Source organism: Oncorhynchus tshawytscha, linkage group LG12 (assembly GCF_018296145.1).
Source record: "Oncorhynchus tshawytscha isolate Ot180627B linkage group LG12, Otsh_v2.0, whole genome shotgun sequence".
Lineage (NCBI taxonomy): Eukaryota > Metazoa > Chordata > Actinopteri > Salmoniformes > Salmonidae > Oncorhynchus > Oncorhynchus tshawytscha.
Genome location: NC_056440.1, coordinates 65,502,131 through 65,528,736, shown reverse-complemented (window position 1 = coordinate 65,528,736; position 26,606 = coordinate 65,502,131). Strand labels below are relative to the sequence as shown.

At 43.0% G+C, this 26,606-nt stretch overlaps 1 pseudogene; it reads right to left on the bottom strand.

The window, feature by feature from the left end:
• Window positions 1-26,606, bottom strand: part of LOC121847846 — a 58,544-nt pseudogene that overhangs the window by 14,778 nt on the left and 17,160 nt on the right.

Genomic DNA, 26,606 nt, shown 5'->3' with positions numbered 1-26,606 from the left:
CTTTAACACAACAAAATGTGTAATAAGTCAAGGCGTATGAATACTTTCTGAAGGCACTGAAACTATTTGGTTTGGCCATAAAATAGTAGTACCAGTAGTATCATTCAATATATGTAGGCTATTCTTTCCACAAACTCTACCAATTTCCACTTAACAAAAATGCTGAAAGTGGCTGCAAATCACCATGCTCTTAAAACCAATGTGATTATTGCCCAGTCCCAGCAGATGGAGGCAATAGGATTCAAGGTGTATTACAGCGTGGACTTAATACATTTTCAAATAAACACAGAACATTTGCTCTTATTGTAAACGCATTACCGAAGACCCATGCCTCCACCTATGGGACCATTGCATGTTCCATCCAAGCCAAAGTTCTGCTTTTTGTTACCCTTAAACCCTTGAAGGAAACCTTTTTTCCCCCCAACGTGATATTCATCATCTCCAGCACCACCCCAACATCAACATCAACAAATGCCAAAATGGTGAGTTTCTATGTTTTGTAGTTAAAAACAAAAAGATGGAGGAAGATAAGTGTTTCCAATGACATCATCGTTGTGCATTGTACAATTGACACATTTGTAGACATTATCTACCAATTGGTTGATGTCATTGGAAAACCATATCTTGATATGTTTTACTACAAAACACAGAAATGCACAATTTTTGCATATGTCGATGTTGGGGCGGTGCTGGAGATGATGAATATGAAGTAGATATATATTTTGTTAAATGTCCCTTTAACTCCACACTGTGTTCCACTACCATTTGAATGCAGAATTAAAGAAACAAAACTGACATCAAAAACTCAGTTGCAATACAATACAAAAAACTGTAAATGCAGTAAATGAAAATAATAAGAAGTCTAAAAGAAGAAGAAGTCCTACTCAACACCCTGGGTGAATTTTGATGGCTTAAGAGCCCTTGGGACTAAATGTCTTCACTACTGATAGAAAGACAGCCACACAACCCACCACGATGCCTCTGGGGCTAAAATGCAAGTTAAGTTCATTAATAGCAAAACAACTTATATCCAAACAACAAAAAATCTATTCACTTTGTGCATTTGCTGAATATTATTGAAACAAAGAAAGGAAGAACATTTCAAAGGCTTTGTGGAGTATGTTCACTTGTCAATATATTGCTGAGGTGTGTGGATGACGATATTGATCAGGTGCTGTTCAATGTACAGGCTGAGTGTCATTTTGGAGCTTGTAAAATAAAATGCATTTCCACTTTAAACTCATGCAGAAGCTAAGTTGGCACAAGCAAACTCTGACCCTTTAGCATGGGTGGGAGGAAGCAGGAGACGGAGTGGCTGGGATGGTAAGGTCTGAACAGAACAAACATTCCTAAAGATGAACTGAATGAAATTATGGGCAAAAGTCACATAAGGTCATTTCCCTCTCTAATGGGTGTACACCTATAAAAAGACTCCCACTGCAATTACCTACTTAAAACGGAAAAACAACTCTTGTGAAGTGCACTACTTGAAATGACCTCCCTTAAATGGCCTGGCATTAGTACTATATAGACTGACTGAAAGGCAAGGAAGAAAGTTGACCTCAGACAACAAATAATTCATGCCCATTTCCGACTTCTAGATGGAAATCAATAACACGTTACATCAATTAGAAAAAAAAGGGAGAGCTAATCAGCAAAGTAAAAGCAATATGAATTTTGTATGGCAAGAGTTGACTAGAAACAGCCAACATTCCCACACAACAGCTGAAGTCAACCTGTAGTGATGCTGCATCTCCATTCAGCCATATCTCAAAGAAGAGTGGTCAGGGGAGGGGACAAACAGGACAAACGTAATGAAGCCTTAAGGTTACAGGCAGGGGTGGCAGGACAGGGATAAGAACAGGGATAGGAACATGGAAGTGTGCAGCCGTATAGAGCTAAACAGTAAGGACACTGGCATCAGGGATGTGGTGACAGCCAGGCCAAGCTATAAAAAGTAGCAGGGCAGGCCACGGATGGGTGATGGGAGTAGGGTAATATCACAGCCAGCATGCACCCGCCTTGCAAAGTACAGTAACAGCACAGAACAGTAAAGGTGTAAAAAGGCCAGGGCAGAGATGCTTCAGCAGAGAGCTATATGGTGGCAAATGGAGGAAGGCTGTGCAGGGATACGGGGAGGGAGAAACTACTTGAACAAAGAGCCAAAGCGACGGGCAAAATTGTCTGGTGTGACCAAAAAAAACTAACCTGAACTGCTGAACAGCCTAAAATTAAAGAGTTGTCCTCATTTGACAGAGAACCAATAGAAACCTACATTTTAATGTCAAAGTATTTTTTCAATACTTGATTCCAAAGATTTGGGGAACAAAAAAAGTTTACAAAAAAAAGTGAAAAGAAGAGATAGCCAGAAGTAGTAAGGCCAATTTGCAGTAAAATCTACAGTCCCAAATTAAATTTCATGTAAACTGAAAAATACTTCACCTTCCTCCAGCTACAGCCAGTATGTCCCGCCTTGTCTGAGGGCTGCATTGGCTGCATTGAAGCACTGATGTCCGAAGGCAACAGACTTCTGGTTCTACTGAAACTCACTCTAAACCGGGGCACTTTGGTAAGGGGCAGAGTAAAAAGAGCTAAAGTGAATTGCATTTTGAACGTTCAGGTTGTGACAAATTTAACCAGAAAAAGGTGTTTTGTTTTATATTTTTTCTCTTCCTTTGAATATGATATTGGTTTAATTAACATTTAGGCCTACAGTTGCAAACACTAGTTTCAGTGATTTTCTGGATTCCTTATGTGGAAGAACTGTAGTGTACTAGATGTACCATTTAGCCTTACACAGACTGATGCATGGTGTCAGAAGATACTACTTGAACTAATGGTGTGGCAGTAACTGGTTAAGCAAAATAGCTGCAAAACACATAAGTAAACAGTTAGTGATATTTCTGGAATTTTGCAAAGAGTTATCACTGAATTACTCAACATTTTTGGATCTCAAACAATGATTTTGTGAGCAGTACCGAAATGGTTTTGTACCCGGCTTCTGACTTGTCCCAAAGAGAGATGGTTTGCATTTTTATAACATTTATCTTCACAAATGTACAATAACAGACTGAGAGCCAATTGCTATTGTCAATTAATGGGGTACATTTAGCTTTTCATGATTTAGTGGACCCCAAAAAGACAGACTGCCGTAATGAAGATCATTCAGACAGCCCAAGAAGATGGGGACTGTAGGTCTTGTGTGCCCCGAAAGAATCAGGGGTGTCCTCTAATGGCATGGAATGAAGAGGGTTTCCTTAGACTCCAACTGCAAGGCACAGTGTTCCCAGCAAGGACTGTAGGCATGACTTTGTTTTGGCATAACCCAACCACTGAAAACAGTGCAATCCTTATAGCCAATTGTTGGGCTAGGATCATGAAGTTGGATTTCTATGGAGAGCAAGAATGCCCTCTCTGATTGTGTGTTACAGCCCCTATGCCCTGATGGGAAAACCTTTAAAAATGTCTACCCTAAAGCACATTAAAAGAGGCCTTTCTGATCTGCTTGCAACCTGTAGGCCTATGTCATAAAGAGATGTTTGGATCCTAGAGTCCCTGTATAGAATCATTGTGTCAGCACAAAACAAGGCAATGCTTTACTACATCCCATTTTCAGTCTAGCCCTCTGATTGGGATTCTAAAAGGGGCTGCAGCTGGAGCTGATTACATCTGAGCTGTGAGGTTTATAGCAACCAGCAACAGATCATGATATAAAGGTGCTCATAGTTCCGCATGTCTGCAATAATTATCTCTGTGTAAAACCCAGGGGATAATGCACACCAAAACAAAAAAACAGGAACAGGTCGTTCCCATCACTCACAGTTAGAACTGTTCACAGTCTTCAGAGACGTGAGCAAGCCCCCAGGGCCCAGGGATGGCTGGCTAGCATTGCATGCAGTATGTTTGCTGAGGGCTACAGGACGCCCAAGGGAGAGGGCAATAAGGCCTCATAACTCCGGTCTTCAGCAGCTGCTCCTTTGCCTATTGGCTGTACTCTCTACATGCAGGTGTAAGCCTACAGGTACAGACTGTGTGCTGCGTACCCCTAATGTAGTTGGAAGTGGTCTTGCAGGTAGCCTAAAGAAGGGTTGACTCCAGGAAACAGGATGGAACCATTACCAGCACTGCTCACTGTTACCATGGAGGCAGAAGAGAAGAGGGGGTAGAGGAGGAGGGGCTTACCTGAGTCAAGGGCAGTTGAGGGAGGAGGAACCGCCTCTCCACCGCTCTTCTGGCTCATGGCTGCTGCTGGGTTTTGCTGAGTGGAGGATGGCAGCTGCAGCTCTTTGGGGAGAAGGTCATACACTGATTCTGTGTAGAGAGAGAAGAGAAATGAGAGAGGGGGGGTTCAGGAGGTGAGTCGAGTCCCACTTGAAAGGCTGTTCGTAATCTCACAGCATGAGAGAGCTTGCAAAGAAGTCAGCAGATTTACTGTACATGAAGCTCTTTCAGAATTCTAAAAGACAAGTTTAAATACAGCAAAATTACAGCTCCTCCTTTTCAAAATGTAAGGAAGATGGTCAATTTTCAAAATTGTAAAATGCCTTTCACTTAAAAGGCTATACTCATAGGCTCTCCTTACAGACATCAAGAAAACATTTCAACAGGGAGAAACAATAACCTTCGTAAACATGGTACAGCATGCCTTTGGCGGTTGACACTGACCCTGTACCGGGCCCAGAGCATTGTCCTGCCTGGCCATCGCTCTGGAAAATGACCTAGCAGTTTATAAATGTACTATAACAACAAGAGCATAGTGATAAATACAGCCCCAGTCCAGATTCCTGCCATGTCTCCACAGCCTGGCCTATCAGCTGCTGCCTGGTGCCCCCACCACCTACCAACCCCCATCCCCACGTGTCTGTGCCAGGGGCCTTGGACATCTCGCTCGGCCACCTCCCTGAAAAATGGCAGGGAGCTATTTAGAGGAACAAGAGCACAATGCCCCCCGAGCCATGTTTAGTATGCTGATGAGCACCACACTGAAAACCAAAGGGGCTGAGGAGGACTGGAGAAAGGCGGGTGTGGAGGGAGTTGACTTCAAGCGCTACACTACTTGTGATGACGACCAGAACATTCACACCTTCCAACTCCCTCCATTCAATAGGACTATATGGTTCTGCAGATGGAGCCTCTTCACACTTACTAGACTTTTCCTAACATACCGTTGGCTACACATATTACTCAAATGTAAACTTGCTTACTTTCTATGTCTCAACTGTTACCTTCGGAGGAAGCGCATGGCACGGCAGTTGCCCCCCTTGAAGCACCCCCTTGAAGCAGGGCAGTGCAAACAGAATTGTCTCATTGAGCCAACACTCCTACAGTATAAATGGCAATACCAGAGCAGTTTTTACCTGAAAATACAGTAACAGCCTGCTACATTCTGAAATTGTCGCAGTAGGTGCCGGCTGCACTGAGCCATGTAAAACTATGGAAGCCCATCCCCACCACCTAAAACATGTCAAATGTTGATCATACAAATGTTTTATTTGTAACATTGTGTGGTGATTTCAGAGACCACAGGTCCCAGAGTGGTGTTGGGGTGGGGGGCAATTGTTTTCCTGGGGCCTAGAGCTTTTCCTGATCTGGTAGTAGGCTAACCTAACCAAATCCGGACCCTATTTGAAGCATATGACATAGTAATAAATCACTGTAAAAAATCTAGTCATATGTAAAAACTAAAAAACATTACAACCCTTCACACAGATTAAGAGACAACTGCAATTGGATAAAAACAAACAAGGCTGAGCTCACTGTATGCAGGGTTGCTCATACAGCAAGTCACTACTATTGTGTTGATGGATTCATTCCAACTTTGGATTAAAAAGGACTAGGTAGCCTCGCTACCCGAAGTGTGACTATAAACCACATTTGATCACATTCACATTTTCTTAGAACACAAATAAATGGGCCCATTTTAGGCTATAAATTGGGAATGTGCATCTTTCCCTTTCACAACGATTTAATGTGTATTTAGATACATGGGCTCCGATACAATACATGAACGATACGTTTTAGTTTGAAATGATTTGGTGCGATTCAGTTTGAGTAGAGAACAAATTGATGGTTTGAGATGCAGTAACATTTGTTGCATAAACACATTCATTTTCCATTCTAAATTAAAACCTGTTGCTGATGGAGCTCATGAGTTGGGCCTCGCTGGGCCAGGATCTGCCGGTCTGTCTGTAAGTGATGTATGTCTATGGTGTGTACTGTGTAGGCACCTGATCTGAGCCATAAGGGAGACTAGGCATCTACCACCAGATTAGGGGGGCAATGTAGCTTTATGGTTTCTTGTCTCCCCACTTTGAAATCCCCATCACCTACTAATTAACTTGTCATTTTTGCAGATTAAGTTTGAGCAAGTAATGTATCAATATTTATCATTAACAAATTAGCTATGACATACCCAATGAATATATAGCGCAACTGTTTAGCGAGCTTCTTTACTCTTCCTGTGTTAGTAATGCCGAGCACCTCCCAAAAGTGATTCCTTGTTATGAAATGATCAACTTTACCCTGTATATCTAATTACCATATACACTGAGTGTACAAAACATTAGGAACATCTTCCTAATGTTGAGTTGCACCACTTTTGCCCTCAGAACAGACTCAATTTGTCAGGGCATGGACTCAACAAGATGTCGAAAGCGTTCCACAGGGATGCTGGCCCATGTTGACTCCAATGCGTCCCAAAGTTGTGTCAAGTTGGCTGGATGTCCTTCGGTTGGTAGAACATTGATACACACAGGAATCTGTTGAGTGTAAAAACCCAGCAGCGCTTCAGTTCTTGACACACTCAAACCGGTATGCCTGGCATCTACTACCATACCCTGTTTAAGTCTTTCTTTAACCCGTCTCCTCCCCTTCTCTACACTGATTGAAGTGGATTTAACAGGTGCCATCAATAAGGGACCATAGCTTTCACCTGGTCAGTCTATGTCACGGAAAGAGCAGGTGTTCCTAATGTTTTGTACACTCAGCGTGCACTGATCAATTAAAGCAAAACTACTGCTGATGGTGAACCTGAACAATTGAAACATCTATTGTAAGCACATTGATAACAATCGAGCAAATTACATGTGCTGTCACTCAAATAATAAAGCCTAATATCCTGCAAGGCCTTTTAGCATTTGAATGCTGAAGGTGCCACACAGATGTACATGGTCCTGCAGGGACAGGGAGCATAACTCGCGTTGGTCAGAACGCAAAGCTGGGCACAGTGTGCAGTTTGACTAGGCTACTGATAATCCCTGGGCTAGTTTGGCATGCAAAATTACTTGTAGATCAATGACTGTCAACAGTTATATGGCTAGTTCGACAGTGAATGAGAGGACACATCAGTTGTCATAAAAACACATTTGAACCGGCGATTCGCAATGTTAGAATCGATTTCCTGAGGGATGCATGCTACATTTGGATCGTTTTGAGGTTTGCGGACCGACGTTAAACATCTGAAAATCGAGTGAATCGTTACATCCCTCCTATAAATACATAGCGTAGACTATAAAAACATGTTACGTTTCCCCTGGCCAGGCGCAGATGGGATCAGATCGCATAGGGTTCTCTAGGCTACCTGCAGCTGTAGTTGTTATCAGTAGACCCCAGTTGATCAGACTGCAGATCAGACTAATTGTGCACTTTGACAAATCATGAAGCATTCTTGTTTTGTGTAGCAGTTATAGGCTTCCATATAAAACAGCTTTGATAGGCTAAATTTACTTGATGAAAACATGCCGTTATAGCAACTCTGTGCTTTTGTCTTGAAGCTAAAATGTAGAGTGTAGCCTATAGACGAGAAATAAACCCTTTAATTGTCTGCACATACATGTTTGTGAATTGTTGTATTATTCAAGAGTGTAATATGGTTTGGTTGCATTATTCAACAATGTAATATGTTTTAGAAGAAAAGTATGTCAATGTTGAATAGTTTGTGCCTACTGGCTAGTGGCTACTGTGATATTTATGTTAAATTTGAGCTGCGGACAAAGAATGTGGTGTTGCCAGCCACAACGAAAGGTAAAGCAAGGATGTAATGTGAATTGAAAAGTTACATTTTATTTCACCACCCCGCTCCTCAGACCTTCATATCTCGTAGTGGGAATATAGGGCCATCGTCAGCCTAAACAAACAAGTCCTACTGAGCATCAAATTCCCTATCCCAATTATCATTTGAATCGATTGCTTTTTGTGTCCTAGTAAAGCCCCTGCTGATCCTTTTTATATTTTACAAGGCAAAAAGCTCAATAAGCTACTTTTCACTTTATGATTGAGATTGCAACACCAGATCTGAATGAATCCATGCAATCATATCAAAATAGAATCAAATGAATGGCCTGCTGAAGGTTCTCTGAGAAGGAAACCATCTTTTACTTCCAAACCGGAGATGGTAACACCTCAGGGATAAACGACTTCTATGGAAAAAACAAGACTACGCAGGTCACAGCAAAAGCCCTGGCATGTCAATAAGTAGCGTTTCAGAACTGATTACAGTAGAGAGAGCAGGATTGACAGAGGGCCTTTCTCCCTCGGACTCCCCCCTCAGGGCGAACGGGACAGAGGGAGGGGAGCTCGAAAGCCTTAGGTCAACAACATGACAACACGTTTACTACCAGACCCTATTCATCTTCCAAATATTATGGTATGAACTAACAGCGGCCATTACAGTCGCCTGACTCTCTGCCAACTGCCAGCTTTAATTACTTGCAGCTGAGTCCCGGGGTTTGGTGTGTGTGTCAGATACTTAACCCTCCCATTGTTACCGCTGGCTGTCTACTACAGACGAACCTGGGAAGCAAGCAGTGAAAACCAGCCTACAGGCCTCGGGAGTCCCACAGCACTGCTCATTCTGGATGAACACACAGTTTCCCACACAGAGGGGCCTGAAAATGACCATCTCTGCCGCCTCCTCGCCCAAGCTTCACGTTGGAGCAGCACAAGCAGACCTGGTGTGGTTTAATGCTTCTACGTTAGGTAACCCCTTCAGAAAAGAAAGGCATGAACAAACACACACACTTTCTCTCCAATTCTCTGAGTCTGCCACTCCGTTTACCAGTCCCTCTACCAGTCCTCCCTGGCCACACTGATGGCACATGCGGGAACATGTGCACTCTGCACGGGGCCCTTCCAGTAAACAGAATGCAGACCGCACAGACAGAAAATATGTACTCTGCTCTCGAATCAGTGGCTGGCCTGTTTTAGTGTTTCCACAGTCCCAGGACTTTATAAAGAGTGAAAATTCCTATTCTGCTGCATAGTTTCCTCCCTCGCAAACAGAGCACAGTGCTTTCTTTTCACATCGCTAAACACGATTTTCCTTTCGCATGGGGAAAAGAAAAACAAGGGTCAATATCATTAACTGGCTAAATAAACACATTGACTTGACACCATGTGTTGCCTCCATTCTAACACGCTCTATATTCTTACACCCTGTTTTGCTGTTCTGTGAACTTGATCAAGTCAGACTGAAAATGAGGATAACTTCATTTCCTCTCCTATTCTGACAGAGTTCAGAAAGTGAACCAGTTCAGTTCCAAAACTGGATTTAAGATGCCAATTATTTTATTTGATCTGCTTCGAAACTAAAATGAATGAAGGGAAGATGCTACCATCCCATTTCTCAAAGAAAGAATGCTGTTACTATACATGGGGGCATAGGGTTTAAAATATAATTAAGATATGGGTACACTTTATTTAGCCTAACTCTGCCAAGCCTATGATCTGCCACATGCAGCCTACTGTTCAAAGATTCACCTTCTTTAGAGGCAAATCCAGGCAAAGTTGATCTCAAAACGTCCACACAGTTAAAAATCGTTCCCATAGCATGTGCCACCCTTGTGTTCAGTTTTGACTGCACAACTCTATGTCGAAGTAAAAGTGTAAAGAGAGACCACTCACCATGGGAAAGGCAGGACTTACACTCCCATTCATTTCCCTCACATTCCTGCTGCTTGCTCTCACTAGCCCTAGCACCTGGGGCGTGGCACTGTGATTTTGGCTGAATGACTGTTAACACCCCTTCTGTCCCCCTCCCCTCCCACCACTTGTCTTGTTACGGTGTTCACAGACCTTTTTCTATCAGCTTGTTCAACAGGTCGGTTGCATTGTCATTGGAAGCTTGTCAAATAGAAATGGAGGCCATTGAGAAAAACACAAACAGCCAAAGTAGGATAAAGGTGCAGGGTGGCTAGGCTACATTATGGTGGGACAACACTAAATGAAGAGACAAGGAAGGATAAAGGTGCAGGGTGGCTAGGCTACATTATGGTGGGACAACACTAAATGAAGAGACAAGGAAGGATAAAGGTGCAGGGTGGCTAGGCTACATTATGGTGGGACAACACTAAATGAAGAGACAAGGAAGGATAAAGGTGCAGGGTGGCTAGGCTACATTATGGTGGGACAACACTAAATGAAGAGACAAGGAAGGATAAAGGTGCAGGGTGGCTAGGCTACATTATGGTGGGACAACACTAAATGAAGAGACAAGGAAGGATAAAGGTGCAGGGTGGCTAGGCTACATTATGGTGGGACAACACTAAATGAAGAGACAAGGAAGGATAAAGAATAGACTTACCTTCACAGCAACACATCTGATGTGCAACCCAGGCAGGGAGAAACACATTCAGAGGGCTGGCACCTGCAGTGAGCTATTTACAACACTCCTGATATGTTTACAACCAAGCCTACATGAGGGCTGCCACTGACACCATAGCAACAGGGAACATGGGAGCACTTTCCATAAGAGAGTTGTCTCTTCTCATGAGAAAATGAGGAGAAGTACAGACACATACAAAACGCTCAAATAAAGAAGTTAGCCTACCATTTACAGGTGGATAATTCTACAACTGCCAGAGTTACTGTAAATACTGCAGGATCATCTCAGTAAGCACCGGTAACCCATGTGTTTAAAAAATCTGTTAAATCTTTAAACACCACCCACGGCCTCCCTTGACATCTAAAGCTGTCTGGGCAGCCATCAATTTTCTATTCAAATCAGGTGCTACTCTGGTATGAGCCCAGAGGGAGAAGTCAACATCTTTGCAAAATATACTCCTGAAGGCAAACCAATACAAACCATTGAAGCACACGTCACATATGGCCCACCTACTTTGTAAAACATTGATACTGAAAAATACAATCTTGAGTGAATGTTGAATGATGACGTCAAAAGTGTTGTCTCAGATTTGTTCAACCGGAAGGAAGATGTTGCCATCCGATGTATGACTGAAACATGGTGAAATTGTTGCGACAAAGAGGTGCTAAAAGTATTCACCACATAAATGTCAACCAAAATCAGTAAAGCGAAACAAAACTTTTGATAAGTAGACCTAGCCTAACCTGTCCACTGTGATCCTCACACCCAACAGTAACCTATATAATCAGCAAGAGTCCACTCAAGCCACAACAAAAAGGTTTTCCCAAAGACAACTATGACAATCACAACCGTTGCAATGTCCTTCAGTCTCAATTTGGCCAACCTAACAGCGGCATGATTCAAATGCGCCTGACAACTAAGGGATGGAGTAATAAAATGCTTCCACGGTATCACCCAACAACAAATCTGTCCCCTCTCACTCTCTCCAGGAAAGCTGGAGGGGTGGTGGAGAACAAAATGAGGGGTCACCAGCTCTGGTGTCAGGGATTAATGTAAATGTTCACATCCTCCATGTGTTGACATCTAGTGGGCAAGCCCAATCAGAGCACAGTTGGCTTACGCATTACCAGTGTCACCGTACCGTCATCAACCCTCATCTCTTGCTGCTGTGCCCGCTGCCCAAATACAGGTGCAAGGACCACATGGACTAGTGACATCATTATAGACGTGGTCACCAGCACACATCCAACAAGGACATTGCAAAAAAACAAACAGGTTCCCAATGCACTGACCCACCACACAGCTGAACTGAGGTCTCTATCTGTGCATAACCAAAGGAACATTCATATCTCCATCTAGGGTACCTGAACACTAGAAACCAAATGAAACCATCCTCAGCCCCAGACCAGTCACAATCTCTCACTACCTGAGAAAAAAACATAATGGCTTCATTAATCCAATTGAGCAGGTCTGGTCTTCTCAGCTACTTCCTAATGCATGGCAAGTGCCATGTCCTGTCACCTAAGCCATCCACTGATGAATGTTTTATGACAATGCTCTCCATGGAATTGAATCCCAGAGCAGATCTATTCTTCACACAGAGACAGAGATGAATCAACCACCTGAAAGAAAAAAACAACCACAATGTGTGACTAACAACACAGGGGCTCATACCCTCAGCCTCCAGTCAACTTCCTGCGAGGTTGGCCGGATGTTTCGTAGGAATAGCTAAGGTGAATTTGATCAAAAATAACAAAATGAGGATTCTCAATGTTCTCTGTTATTCAAATCAATGTTCCACTTGGAACAATGTTGTTGGGGAAAATAGCTCAAATAAATTACTTAATGAGTGGCAATATTTGAGTTGTAGCCCAGTTGCAGTACAATGTTTAAGAGGAGTCACAAGGAGTGTAGAAGTTAGTTTAGAGCAGATGAACTTTTACAGCCGGCTTCTTTCCACACAACCAGTCCAAGAGCCATTGATCAAATTGTTCAGGTCGTGTGTGTGTGTGTGTGTGTGTGTGGTTGATCATTAGTACAGCGCCATAACGTCTCACTCAAACAATATCTTAACACAGATGAAAGAAGACCATTTTAGACCAATGCAGTGAGCAGTGCATGGACAGAGGGGTTAACAGAGTGGATATTTATAATTTCCCTTCCATGTGCTTCCTAGTTTGTCATTGATTCCATTCAGTATGACAGGGGAAGAAACTAACTAGCCGAGGTTTGTTAACCATTGAGTGAAACGCATCACAAGGTAGGTTGAGAGGTTTGGTTTTATAGACTGTGCATTATCTTTATCAGGTCCCATATCACATCTCAGAATATGATCTGTGTCGTCTATGCATCTTTGGTCTTCTCACTCTTTATTTTTTCTCCATCTGTGTTTGTTGTAAAAGTGAAAGGAAGCCAGGTCCTGGATTAAGGGCAGCCGTTGGTGTCACACAAGGCTCAGAGATCGTGACCTGCAGCCTGTTTCTGTCCAGCTAATCTAATTTTGACTAGAGACCACCTCTTGGAATCAGATTAGGCCTACCTCCGACTGGCTCGCAACGCAACAACACCCACCATCATCAGGTCAAACTAGCCAGTCACAGTAAGCAGACTGTGGAATTCAATTGTGAATCATAATTTTAAGCCAAAAGTTCTGATCTGTTGCATCAGCCTCAATGTACTGGTTGTATGAATATGGAATCTATTGTCCCACAACTGTCCCAGAGACTGTTTTGAAATTTTTTTTTCACACAGAACAACGAGCTGACCAACAGAGTAGGTCAACTTTCTACTATGGAGGATAGTAGATTGACATAGGCTAGTGATTTTGCTGTTCATTACTTGTCTTGTTGGCAGAGGAACAGTAAACATGGCCAGTTATTCTAACTTCTTCAAACTGAATTCGGTAAGGACGCATGCCGTTGCATCTTTGAGTTGCATGTTCTGTTTAGAGAACGACCAATATGGATTTTTTAGGGCTAATGCCCATACCAATTTTAGAGGCCTATGGCCGATATTTTAGGCCGATATTCAATATCATTACATTTCCAAGAGACAGCCATGTATGCATTAATTCATCAATTATTTTTTTTTTTTTTTAACACATACGCCTTAATTAAAACATTTTAAAACTACATAATTTTATTTGAATGGTACATCTCTTAATAAACTGGGTAAATTAAGATGGCATAGGCGGTCAAACGCGGTCAAACGACCTCCACTCATCACTGTCAAACGCTCCCTGAAACACTTCAGCGAGCAGGCCTTTCTAATCAACCTGGCCGGGGTATCCTGGAAGGATATTGATCTCATCTCGTCAGTAGAGGATGCTAGAGGATGCTTAAATAAGCATGCCCCATTCAAGAAATTGACAACCAGGAACAGATATAGCCCTTGGTTTTCTTCAGACCTGACTGCCCTTAACCAACACAAAAACATCCTATGGCGTTCTGCATTAGCATCGAACAGCCCCCATGATATGCAACTTTTCAGGGAAGCTAGAAACCAATATACACAGGCAGTTAGAAAAGCCAAGGCTAGCTTTTTCAAGCAGAAATTTGCTTCCTGCAACACAAACTCAAAAAAGTTCTGGGACACTGTAAAGTCCATGGAGAATAAGAACACCTCCTCCCAGCTGCCCACTGCACTGAAGATAGGAAACACTGTCACCACCGATAAATCCACTATAATTGAGAATTACAATAAGCATTTTTCTACGGCTGGCCATGCTGTCCACCTGGCTACCCCTACCCCGGTCGACAGCACTGTACCCCCCACAGCAACTCGCCCAAGCCTTCCCCCTTCCCCCAAATCCAGTCAGCTGATCTTCTGTAAGAGCGGCAAAATCTGGACCCCTACAAATCAGCCGTGCTAGACAGTCTGGTCCCTTTCTTTCTAAAATGATTTGCCAAATTTTTTGCCACCTCTATTACTAGCCTGTTCAACCTCTCGTGTCGTCTGAGATTCCCAAAGATTGGAAAGAAACTGCGGTCACCCCCCTCTTCAAAGGGGGGGACACTCTAGACCCAAACCGCTACAGACCTATATCTATCCTACCCTGCCTTTCTAAGGTCTTCGAAAGCCAAGTCAACAAACAGATTACCGACCATTTCGAATCCCACCATACCTTCTCCGTTATGCAATCTGGTTTCCGAGCTCTTCGTGGGTGTACCTCAGCCAGGCTCAAGGTCCTAAACAATATCTTAACCACCATCGATATGAACCAATACTGTGCAGCCGTATTCATTGACCTGGCCAAGGCATTCGACTCTGTCAATCACCACATCCTCATCGGCAGACTCAACAGCCTTGGTTTCTCAAATGATTGCCTCGCCTGGTTCACCAGCTACTTCTCTGATAGAGTTCAGTGTGTCAAATCGGTGGGTCTGTTGCCCGGGCCTCTGGCAGTCTCTATGGGGGTGCCACAGGGTTCAATTCTTGGACCAACTCTCTTCTCTGTATACATCAATGATGTCACTCTTGCTGCTGGTGAGAGTCTCCGATCCACCTCTACGCAGATGACACCATTCTGTATACTTCTGGCCCTTCTTTAGACACTGTGTTAACAACCCTCCAGGCGAGCTTCAATGCAATACAACTCTCCTTCCGTGGCCTCCAATTGCTCTTAAATACAACTAAATGCATGCTCTTCAACCGATCGCTGCCTGCACCTGCCCGCCTGTCCAACATCACTACTCTGGACGGCTGACTTAGAATATGTGGACAACTACAAATACCTAGGTGTCTGGTTAGACTGTAAACTCTCCTTCCAGACTCACATCAAACACCTCCAATCCAAAGTTAAATCTAGAATTGGCTTCCTATTTCGCATACAAAGCATCCTTCACTCATGCTGCCAAACATACCCTTGTAAAACTGACCATCCTACCAATCATCGACTTCGGCGATGTCATTTACAAAATAGCCTCCAATACCCTACTCAATAAATTGGATGCAGTCTAGTGCCATCCGTTTTGTCACCAAAGCCCCATATACTACCCACCACTGCGACCTGTGCGCTCTCGTTGGCTGGCCCTCGCTTCATACTCGTCGCCAAACCCACTGGCTCCAGGTCATCTACAAGACCCTGCTAGGTAAAGTCCCCCCTTATCTCAGCTCGCTGGTCACCATAGCAGCACCCACCTGTAGCACGCGCTCCAGCAGGTATATCTCTCTGGTCACCCCCAAAACCAATTCTTCCTTTGGCCGCCTCTCCTTCCAGTTCTCTGCTGCCAATGACTGGAACGAACTACAAAAATCTCTGAAACTGGAAACACTTACATCCCTCACTAGCTTTAAGCACCAGCTGTCAGAACACCTCACAGATTAGTGCACCTGTACATAGCCCATCTATAATTTAACCCAAACAACTACCTCTTCCCCTACTGTATTTATTTATTTTGTTCCTTTGCACCCCATTATTTATATCTCTACTTTGCACATTCTTCCACTGCAAATCTACCATTCCAGTGTTTTACTTGCTATATTGTATTTACTTCGCCACCATGGCCTTTTTTTCCCCTTTACCTCCCTTATCTCACCTCATTTGCTCACTTTGTATATAGACTTATTTTTCTACTGTATTATTGACCGTATGTTTGTTTTACTCCATGTGTAACTCTGTGTCGTTGTATGTGTCGAACTGCTTTGCTTTATCTTGGCCAGGTCGCAATTGTAAATGAGAACTTTTCTAAACTTGCCTACCTGGTTACATAAATAAATAAAATACTCACAATACATGTGAATGCATATTCAAAAAGAATGTGTGCATGCATTGAGTTATTGAGCTTGTTTTGGTTGATCAGTGGAGTCTATGGTGCTACAGATGACAATCTGGTTCCCTTCTATTTGGGACTTATATTAGACTACTAATCAACGATATTTGCACAGCAGCATCACTCCAGCATGTCACGCCTGTATGGAAGGACATCATATAGGCACTGCTGTTAGTTTGAGAATATAAGAGAAAATCTATTCAATGCAAATGGGTCCAACATAACGTCATGATTTGTGATCATGGATTCTTATGAAACTAGTATTTTTAGTCATTTTCTGTGATCTGGAATCTATTTGTATTTTTTTTGTTGCCGTCAGGAAGCAACTCTAAACAACTCCGCTGCTATGACAAAATTTGAAATAACTCAATGGGCTGTCAAGGAATGGGCGGATTGTAACTTGATCCTACTGCTATGATTGGATAGAGTTAGGCTGTAACTTCACTTTCCCTTTCTCCTCACATCTCTCTCCATCGCTCATATCACTTGTTGACGTTTTCTGCTACTATGAGCACTAGCTAATGTTGATTACATTTGCTACAAAGCCATATAAGTGCATAATATATCTAACAGGGAGAGCGATGGAAGGCAAAAATGATTAAACAACGATGCACATTCTGTCTGAAAGGCTGAAATCTGCCCATAGTTTGAGAAGTGAGAACCTACATACACACATTGATCTACAGATTTCGTGGTCAATAAACATGCAGTAAGATTCTTAGCTAGCTAAACCTATTGCCAACCTCTATTTAGCCATTTTAAAACACTTCCTTCTTTCCCTATTACGACAGTCCTCTAACCCGACTATCAAATTGTCAATTTACGGGAACGATTGTGGATGGTCAGATCGGCACACCAGTAAATAGCTAACCTTACACTGCAAGTCAGTTGGCTCGTTCCCGAACTGGGTGCATGTTCAATATGATAACCAGATAGCTAGCTATGTTGGCTATTAACTGCTAATGTTATCTGATATTAGTAGCTAATAATAGCTAGCTAGCCAACACCACAGATAAAAGGGTTAATTATCGTCATCTTTGCTAACAGATCACATAGCTACCTGCTTAGCTAGCTTGCTTATTGCATGCATGTCCGGACACGTCGACAAAAGCATAATTATTAGCGAATTGCTAACTAAACTAATATTTGCAACAGGAATTTGATTTGTCACTGTCAATTAATCGATTTCTCAATACTGCACATTTCTCTTCGAGAATATGCTAGCTTGTTGTTGATGATGATTTCCCCAGCTAGACATTCCTCTGCATTGTGCAGTGCTCGTGGCTCAGGCGGTGAGTGGTGGCTGGCAAAGACGATAGAGAAGGACCTATAGACGATAGAATAGAAAAGGCCAATATATCGGCTCGGCCGATTATCGGTTGTTCTCTAGTTTTGTTAAGATTAATTACCATAATGTAAACGTGATTTCTGTCATTCTGCGCACCGTGGGTAGATGCCATAATCAGGTGAATCTGAGCACCATGGGTGGATGCCATAATCAGGTTACTCTGAGCACCGTGGGTGGACAGTTACGCAACTAATGCATATGGACCAGGTCCATTTCTCAAATGTCCAGTAAATTAACGCGCTGCCGTTCAAATGTCCTGCGCCACTTTTTGCTAATGGTAATCCTGGTCTGTCTGTGCTGTGTTTACCAGTGGCTTCAGAGAGGAGGGACAGACAATATGAAAGAAAGACTTCAGAAATCTGTGGAATTCAAGCTATTTACACAAGCCAACCCTCTGCACACACCCACAAAGACACACCGGATGGTTTACTGAACCAGGCCTTGCATACCATCAGGTGTGGTCTGTCAGTCACAATAGGGTCCATCTGCTAATATCTATCTTGTTACTGCCGGTCTCATTCATAGGACACAAATCACAGGACTGCCATTCCCCCACTCCCCCATTATCACAAGGACGCTGCTTCACAATGCGCTTAGTGTGCCCACATAGGCATGTCTCCAGCCAGCGGGAGAACCATGCTTAGGCAACAAGGAGGCCTGTGGTCACTCAGCACGCACAAGTACACTCACTGCATGACATCACCAAGCCAGGGCTACACTCAGAGCTTTTAGCTTCTCAGCCTCCCAAACAGGACAATCAGAAAAACAACCAGCCATATAACACTGAAATTAGAGTTAATTTGCCTCAGAGACTATCTGCACTTTAGAGATTAATTGCACTGACTAGTGACGAAAATAAATAAATAATCCATACAGTTACATATCACGATATCATTTTGGACAATATATAGTTTCGTTTTGACAATATCGCAATATTATTTTTGTGCTAGTTGCACCAAAGTTCCAGTATTTTTCCCTCATGGCTTGTTCTCCATCTTCTTTTTAAATAGGGACCCAATTTGTTTTCAGCACTTTTATTTCCATGACTGATCAAAACTAGTTTTCTCATGGCTCTCTTGTCCCTCTGCAGAAGACACATGGTGAGCAATACATTTGTAACATGGAACAGCAATAAAAAGTAAATACACACAAAAGTTTTGGGTCTGTCCTTGTTTTTGAAAGAAAACCTTTTTCTTGTCCATTAAAATAATATCAAATTGATCAGAATTACAGTGTAGACATTGTTAATGTTGTAAATGATTATTGTAGCTGGAAACGGCAGATTTTTTATGGAATATCTACATAGGCCCATTATCAGCAACCATCACTCCTGTGTTCCAATGGCACGTTGTGTTAGCTAATCTAAGTTTATAATTTCAAAAGGCTAATTGATCATTAGAAAACCCTTTTGCAATTCTGTTAGCACAGCTGAAAACTGTTGTTCTGATTAAAGAAGCAATAAAACAATTTTTTTTAGAATAGTTGAGTATCTGGAGCATCAGCATTTGTGGGTTCGATTAAGGCTCAAAATGGCCAGAAACAAAGAACTTTCTTCTGAAACTCATCAGTCTATTCTTGTTCTGAGAAATGAAGGCTATTCCATGCGAGAAATTGCCAAGAAACTGAAGATCTCGTACAATGCCGAACTGGCTCTAACCAGAATAGAAAGAGGAGTGGGAGGCCCCGGTGCACAACTGAGCAAGAGGGCAAGTACATTAGTGTGTCTAGTTTGAGAAACATATGCCTCACAAGTCCTCAACTGGCAGCTTCACTAAATAGTACCCGCAAAACACCAGTCCCAACGTCAACAGTGAAGAAGAGGCGACTCCGGGATGCTGGCCTTCTATACCTGCTGTAAACTCTGTGACAAATACAAATTGATTTGATTTTGATTTGGTTAAAAGACAAAAAAGGTCAATGCTATTTACTAGGGCCAGGATGATACCATTATCGCGATACTCGTTAGTATCGTGGCAAGGAAACAAAACAAAGTGGATTTAACTTCTTTAGGAAAACAGCCCTAATGTTGGAAACAAATATCCATTATGTTGTCATCCAGAGTCACAATTATTTATTTTCCAAGCTATAGCACACAATATTTTACACACAGCAGGTTTTTAAAGGACCAACGAGTCTGCTTCATGGTTTCATTTTTGTCATCAGTATCGCAATACTGGTATAGTCCAGACCCTACTATTTACCCAGGATCATATGAAGGAGAAAAATGCATCTCTTCCCAAGTGAATGATTGATGAACAATGGTTAGTGGTTGAGGCTCTATCAGTACCAGCCATGTTGACATATGAGAACTATGAAAGACTCCAAAGTATTTACCCAGCAGCCCATGAAATTCACCATCAAACGTCAGCTCTGTAGAGCATTGAGAAACAGAGACCCCTCTCCTACCATCCATGTATAAATCCCAGGAGAGTTATTAGTGATATGCTTAAAAATAGCCTGCGGCATCACAAGCCTCCAAATTTGGAACATTTGTGGATTTGCTCTTGATTTTGCTACGAGCGCATGTTGACTCTGCTGATAAGACTGTTGGAATAAGCTGATAAAATATTTGGCATTAACAATTTATGTTAGGAAGGGTTGTTTTGGCCTTGAGGCTCCCCCTTCATGGGGGTTGGGGAGGGAGGTAATAGATGCCTTTAGAAAAAAGTACAAAATAAAATTGCCAAACCAGAAAATAACATTATTACTTATTACTGAGCAGAGCACTAGGAAGGACTGCAGCAACAGCAGTCAGAACAACCAAAATAGAACCAACTGTGTATTTATCCATTTGTATAATTTAACCCATGATGAGATAGGCTTGCTGTACACATTGACCACAATCCTGATTGAACTCTTCAGTTGGACCATGATGGTGCCGCATGGAGGACTGTGTGTGGTTGGAGCGGTCTTTGCCTTGGCTGCAGTGCTAATTTGTCCTTCAATCTCACCTCTCCCAGCCATACTAAGACCACACCTACAGTATATTAATCACCTAAGAGGATTTGGCACAAAATCTAATTAAGGCTTTAGAATGTCTGCTGATTAATTAGAAATAACCATGGGAGAATGAGGCTATTATTATCAGAGCAATGGTACAAGCCAACACCACCACAAATAAATAATTGATGGCAACTCAGTTCGCAATGTTTGTAGGCGAGGGTGTTATCCTGAGAAGAACAACATTTAATTAAAATCAAATTAAAGTTTATTTGTCACGTGCACCGAATACAACAGGTGTACCTTACAGTGAAATGCTTACTTACAAGCCCTTAACCAACAACGGCTGGACACAATGCATAGTCCAGGTCTTATGGCTTGGGGGTAAAAGCTGTTGAGAAGACTTTTGGTCCTAGACTTGGCGCTCCGCTACCGCTTGCCATGCGGTAACTGAGAGAACAGTCTATGACTGGAGTCTGACAATTTTTAGCGCCTTCCTCTGACACCGCCTAGTATATAGGTCCTGGATGGCAGGCAGCTTAGCCCCAGTGATGTACTGAGCCGGTCGGAGACTGAGCAGTTGCCGTACCAGGCAGTGATGCAACCAGTCAGGATGCTCGATGGTGCAGCGGTAGAGCCTTTTGAGGATCTGAGGACCCATGACAAATCTTTTCAGTCTCCTGATGGAGAATAGGTGTTGTCGTGCCCTCTTCACGAGAGTCTTGGTGTGTTTGGACCACGCTAGTTTGCTGATGATGTGGACACCAAGGAACTTGAAGCTCTCAACCTGCTCCACTACAGCCCTGTCAATGAGAATGGGGGCGTGCTCGGTCCTCCTTGTCCTGTAGTCCACTATCAATAGGTTGTTATTTTGGCACCACTCGGCCAGGTCTCTGACCTCCTCCCTATAGGCTGTCTCGTCGGTGTCAGTGATCACTGATACCACTGTTGTGTCATCTGCAAACTTAAATGGTGGTGTTGGAGTCGTGCCTGGCCATGCAGTCGTGGGTGAACAGGGAGTACAGGAGGGGGCTGAGCACGCACCCATGAGGGGCCCCCGTGTTGAGGATCAACGTGGCAGATGTGTTGTTATCTACCCTTTCCACCTGGCAGCCTGTCAGGAAGTCCAGGATCCAGTTGCAGAGGGAGATGTTTAGTCCCAGGATCCTAAGCTTAGTGATGAGCTTTAAGGGCACTATGGTGTTGAACGCTGATCTGTAGTCAATGAAAAGCATTCTCACGTAGGTGATCCTTTTGTCCAAATGGGAAAAGGCAGTGTTGAGTGCAATAGAGTTTGCATCATCTGTGGATCTGTTTGAGCGATATGCAAATTAGAGTGGGTCTAGGGTTTCTGGGATAATTGTGTTAATGTGAGCCATGACCAGCCTTTCAAAGCACTTCATGGCTACGGACGTGAGTGCTACGGGTCTGTAGTCATTTAGGCAAGTTACCTTAAGTGTTCTTGGGCACAGGGACTATGGTGGTCAGCTTGAAACATGTTGGTATTACAGACTCAATCAGGGACATGTTGAAAAAGTCAGTGAAGACACCTGCCAGTTGGTCAGCACATGCCCGGAGCAACCATCCTGGTAATTCGTCTGGCCCTGCCTGTTGAAAAAGGTCTTACTCATATCGGCTACGGAGAGCGTGATCACACAGTCGTCCAGAACAGCAGATGCTCTCATGCATGCCTCAGTGTTGCTTGCCTCGAAACGAGCATAGACGTGATTTAGCTCATCTGGTATGCTCGTGACACTGGGCAGCTCGCGGCTGTGCTTCCCTTTGTAGTCTGTAATAGTTTGCAGGCCCTGCCACATTCGACGAGCGTCAGAGCCAGTGTAGTATGATTCAATCTTAGTCCTGTATTGGCGCTTTGCCACATTCTACACATTCAATGCACTTATTGATGAAGCCAGTGACTAATGTGTACTCCTCAATGCCATCGGAGGAATCCCAGAACATATTCCAGTCTGTGCTAGCAAAACAGTCCTGTAGCTTAGCACCTTCGTCATCTGACCACTTCTTTATTGACGGTGTCACTGGTGCTTCCTGCTTTAGTTTTTGCTTGTAAGCAGGAATCAGGAGGATGGAATTATGGTCAGATTTGCCAAATGGGGGGCGAGGGAGAGCTTTGTTTGCTTCTCTGTGTGGTGTAAAGGTGGTCTAGAGTTTTTTTCCCCTCTGGCTGCACATTTAACATGCTGATAGAAATGAGGTAAGACTGATTTCAGTTTTCCTGTATTAAATTCTCTAGCCACTAGGAGTGTCGCCTCTGGGTGGGCGTTTTCCTGTTTGCTTATTTCCTTATACACCTGACTGAGCACCAGCATCCGTCTGTGGTCGTAAATAAACAACCACAAAAAATAGATGAAAACTTTCTTGGCAAATAGTATGGTCTACATCTTATCATGAGATACTATACTTCAGGTGAGCAAAATCTAGAGACTTCCTTAGATTTCGTGAACTAGCTGTTGTTTACAAATATTCACAGAAAGCAGCCCCTAGTCTTACCGGGAGTTTGCTGTTCTATCTAGCCGGTGCAGCGTATACCCAACCAGCTGAATGTTATCCATGTCGTCATTCAGCCACGATTCGGTGAAACATAAGATATTACAGTTTTTGATGTCCTGTTGGTAGGATATTTGTGATCGTACATCGTCTAATTTATTGTCCAATGATTGTACGTTGGGAAGTAATATTGATGGTAAAGGCAGACTTCCCACTCACCGTCAGCGGATCCTTACAAGGCACCCCGTCCTGTGTCCCCTATGCCTGGGTCTCTTTCTCCTGCCAATGACGGGGATATTGGCCTTGTTGGGTGTCTGAAGTACATCCTGTGCGTCCTGCTTGTTGAAGAAAAAATCTTTGTCTAATCCGAGGTGAGTAATCGCTGTTCTGATATCCAGAAACAATTTTTTGCCGTAAGATACGGTGGCAGAAACATTACGTACAAAATAAGTTACATATAATGCAAAAACCCCCACATAATAGCACAATTGATTAGGCACCTGTAAAACGTCTTCCATTTCTTCCGGCGCCATTTCTTCACTTTAAGCTACATAATTTAGTTCAGCAGAATTGTTCTGTTGCCAAGGCTGTACTGGAGAGGATTCAAAACTATGAGGGACAATGAATGCTGTTCCAGATAAGTTTAGAGAAAGGTAGTCTTTTTTGCAACAGATTTATTCAACAGAATACAATGCTATCAAGCAGATCCTGACAGAGGCCCTGAGATAAAATGTAATCAGTCCTATCTCTAACCAGAAACAGGTTCCATCTGGTTCAGAGCTTGGCAGAGGGGCACCGTCATACCTGATGATGACGACATCTGGTTTTCCCACTCAACAAAACCCTAACATTTCATAATTTATCAGGCTGTGACTGAGGCAGTTCAACTGAGGTAAAGTGATAACTAACTACCTGTACTTCAGTGAAAGTGAACCTTATTATGCTTCCAATTACAAGTTATTGAGACTTAAGACTGGTAGCTAAGCTACTTGAATAAAACTTCTTCTTTTTTTACGACAGGATGTTAGGGGGGAAAAATAAGACACAGTCACTCCAAATGTGCCATTCCTTCTGCCCACACCTCCCTGGGAACTAACAGGTGACAGGAAAAGGGAATGAATACACAGGGAATTGATATTACACAACCGTTATGGTGCACTGGAATGTTTGTCAATTTATACCCCGCTTGAAGTCACAGCGTTGCCGAAGCCCTTGACATACCTCTTGTGTATAATAATCTATCGTTGGGCAAGCTCTCTGACACAGAGCACGTTTGGGTGTGGCAATTGCAGGAGCAGAGAGAGAGGTAGAAGAGGAGAGAGGGAGGGAGAGAAAGCATTAACAAGAATCACAAATCAGGAACAGGACTTTAAATAGCACTAAAGAGCAAGGGGTTATCTGAAAACTACCAGAAAAGGCTTATGGCCTTTGGTTAAGATTGATGAACAATGCTCATTAACGGTGGATCCAAATGGGGCAGACATGTCATAAAGTCCACATAAGGAGCCATGCTCTTTGAGGTGGGACTAGCAGAGCTGTAAGCCTACACTGAAACCTGACCTTGTCTTCTAATCTGCCAATGGAAAAGCTCCTGGCAGCTATGATTTAGCCCTCTAAATATTTAACATCTTTGTTGAAATAAAAAAAGTGTGCATTTCGCTCTGGGTAGAAACATCAGAGGGATCAGAGCTCGGAGACGCTTTCAGGTTTTCACAGAAAGATGTCACAAATCAGTCTCCTACGAGGGAGAGGCACAGCGAGAGCAGAGGGCGCCACAGCCAAACTCCCAGCCTATCCCGTCTCTCACTGGTACAGCACATGTGGCCAGAGAGAATTTAATAAACCACTAACCTGAGACATCCAGAACTAAAACCTTGCATTATTGCGTCAGATTAGGTTATAGGAGGGGGACGTGTTCGAAAAATTACTAATGACAATAAGAAAATTCTCCACCACTCTAAACCTAACCTCTCAGACAGTTTTGTGGCAAGTCTACAGGCCAGATATCTCTTCCCTTCTGAAATTTGAAAGATGTGAGGACCTGCTATATCGTGATTTGCCCAAATGACCAGTAATAAAACATGTGTGTACCTGTAAGCTCCTCGTAAAGGCCCATGCATACTAGGTTCGGTTTGCTCCTAGCAGAACTTGGCTAGGCAAAGTGAACATCTGTGCCTCTGTGATCCCTTCAAAATGCAGCAATATTATTGTTTGTCCCTCTTGAGATGCTGTAGCAACAACATACCCAGTAACAATTCCTCAAAATAATTAATCTATGATAAATCAAGAAATCTGTAATTAATTTGGACGTTTTTGCAAAGGAGGTCTTAGTTGTGCAATTTCACATCTAACTGGAGTATTTAAGTAAAACAATTTGCATGAAAATGAGTTGTCTCTCATTCAATGACAACAAAGACTATTGAAAAACCCTGTCCCTAGCTCCCACTCCTACTAGGAGTAGTACTGTTGACCAATCACTGACGAAGGGGAGCAGACTTCGGCTACCGAACTTCGACTTGCCTCAAGAAAAATGTTTGTGCGCGTAAACAGATTAATAAATCCCTGCCAAACACCAAAACCTGACAGAATTTTGTCATAAAATATTCAAAATGTCTCGATTGGGAAACATGCAACAGGCTTTAGTCGTCGCATCATACACTCTGTTGACAGCTGCTACTACCAGTTATGTTACGTGCATCTGTCGACAAGAGATTTATCAAATACTAACATGAGAATTAGTCTACCACCGGAGTTCAACTGTGGGCACAGGGTATCACTGAATACAGCAGGATCTGTCTCTGAGACAAAAGCCAAGGGACAGTGTTGAGACTGGGCATTTGTATCGCCCAATTTAAGACCCTATTTGGTCAGAGACTATGCTGTTAAGTGCATAGGCCTACCTAAAGCCTACATGTATTTCCTTATAGTTACTGGCAGTAGCAGAAATCAAATAGTGCCAAGTTCTGATTTTCAAAGATAAGCTACAACTGGGGAACGTGCAGATCATTTGGCACAAGATTATGATCACTGTATTTGTCGATTGTACAGAAGGTCTAACCAAAATGTGACTTCTGCTTTAGACCAACCCCACCAAAAGACACACACAGGTTGGAGCAGGGGTTGCCACACTGGGCGCCCGTGGAGCAGTTGATGTTTGGGGTTAACTGCCTTGCTCAAGGGGACAACGGCAGGCAATGGCATTTAGGATTAGAGGTCGACCGATAAATCCAATCTTACAGTTAAATAGTCCAGTGCAATAACGACCTGCCTCTCTCTTGTTGCACTCCACAAGGAGACTGCCTGTTACGCGAATGCAGTAAGCCAAGGTAAGTTGCTAGCTAGCATTAAACTTATCTTATGAAAAACAATCAATCATAATCACTAGTTAACTACACCTGGTTGATGATATTACTAGATATTATCTAGTGTGTCCTGCGTT